Below are 1979 nucleotides of genomic sequence, written 5' to 3'. Positions count from 1 at the left end.
GGTTAAGGGAATGGTTTCGTAAGGTTCTTGCCTTGTTCAGTGTATAGATCCTGCAAGGACCCGGGTCAAGCTTACTAGGACCTCCTTCAATACCCACTGGTATTGGATGGCAGGGGTGCGAATGGCTTGATCCCCTCATATTTAAATTACTATTAATACATTAAACCGGCTACTTGGGATTGTATCCCTGCCGACTCAAACCACTTAGCCGAGGGTAATGTCGCCTTCAAAAGAGGGGCCTACCACTTTACGCATCAATAACTTAATTAATTATCTTCCAATATTCCAACCCTTTGGGATTGTATCCATGTTGACTCAAACCACTGGGTTGAGGGTAACATCACCTTCAAAAGAGGGGCCTATTATAACTAAGATAATCTCTTACAAAATGAAAAACTGCGGAAATCATCAAAGGTTAAATTAAAGGCGAGTCGGATCCAAGTGATTCATCTTGTCTATCTGTTTTATTTTTATTTTTATTTTCAACATTTTAGTTTTTATTTTTCATGTTTAAAACCTTTTCTAAAAATTTTGATTTGATTAGACGTTGAGGTTAAACCGGTACTAAAAGCTCTTGTGTCCTTGGACGACCTCGGTATCTTACCAACGCTATACTACGCTCAGGATGGGTGCACTTGCCCATGTGTGTGTTTAGTGTTTGTAGAATATCGTGTTTTATAAATTTAAAACTTGACTAATGTGTAAAATGGGCTTAAAATATCAATAATAACATACCACACCCGACACAAACCAATTTTTTGGCGCTGTTGCCGGGGACACAAGGATTTTAAGAAAGTTAGGAAGCAACGGCCTAATCATTTTTTCTTGTTTTTCTTTTCTTTTTAGGATTTTTCTTGATTTTTCAGCTTCTACAGACTTCAGCACGGGGCCGTGCCTAGTCGGACACGGGCTGTGCCCAACATCCTTACTAGCAGTTTTTGTTTTCTGAGTTACAGAAAGGTGACCACGGTGCCGTGTCGGTGCAGCACGGGGCCGTGTTGAACTTTCTAGTAACAGGGATCCAGAAAACAATCACTGTAACCACGACCACGGGCCGTGGTCAGTGACCATGGGGCCGTGGTGAGACTTCTGACCAACAATTTTTTTTTTTTGTGTTTATCACAGGACTTGGGACCCAGGCGCCGCACCAGAACTTCGTACGTAGTGTATGAGCTCCAGTTCCAATAAAGACATAAAAGAACCGCTAGACGAACCCGAACGCTTTCTAAGAAAAAGTCTTAAAGCTAAAACACAAGAGAAAGTTTCAGGGGACCAACTTCCAATGGCGGATCAGCGTACCTTAATGGATTACCTATGACCCACGGTAGGTAATCTTGGCGCCACTATCAATGCACCGAATATCGATACCAACAACTTCGAGCTTCGGCTGCATTTGATACAAATGCTCCAAAACTCCGCAACTTTCCATGGACTTGCGGACAAAGATCCCCACTTACATATTACCAACTTTTTGGAAATATGTGATACTTTTCGGATCAATGGGGCATCAAATGACGCCATCCGCCTCTGAATGTTCCCATTTTCACTAAAAGACCGAGCTAAGGCTTGGCTTAACACCCTCCCAAGTGGTTCGGTAAACACTTGGGATGAACTAGCCCAAAAGTTTCTATATAAGTATTTCCCTCCTTCTAAAACGGCTAAATTAATGACTGAAATTAACACATACTCATAAGAGGACGGGGAATCCTTATATGAGACTTGGGAAAGATTCAAGGAGCTATTAAGAAAATGCCCTCATCATGGTCTTGCAGTATGGCAACAAGTATCCACTTTCTATAATGGGTTGTTGCTACACACAAGACAAACACTTGACTCTAGCTCCGGGGGACTTCTAGGTAATCGTCGCCCAAATGAAATTTATAATCAAATTGAGAAAATTGCTCAAAACAATTTTCAATGGCACACCCCCGGAGGCACAAAATCTATTGCCTCGGGCGCCCATAAGGTAGATGAAAGCA

At 41.9% G+C, this 1979-nt stretch overlaps 1 non-coding gene across 1 annotated transcript; it reads right to left on the bottom strand.

Annotated features, from left to right (window-relative positions):
- Window positions 1–1660: 1660 nt before the first annotated feature.
- On the bottom strand, window positions 1661–1767 carry LOC118490906. Its single transcript, XR_004890131.1, has one exon. It is a non-coding gene; the product is annotated as a small nucleolar RNA R71 (small nucleolar RNA).
- Window positions 1768–1979: the final 212 nt, after the last annotated feature.

The sequence above is a fragment of the Helianthus annuus genome, chromosome 3 (assembly GCF_002127325.2).
Source record: "Helianthus annuus cultivar XRQ/B chromosome 3, HanXRQr2.0-SUNRISE, whole genome shotgun sequence".
In the NCBI taxonomy this organism is placed as follows: domain Eukaryota; kingdom Viridiplantae; phylum Streptophyta; class Magnoliopsida; order Asterales; family Asteraceae; genus Helianthus; species Helianthus annuus.
This window is presented reverse-complemented; position numbering and strand designations above follow the sequence as displayed.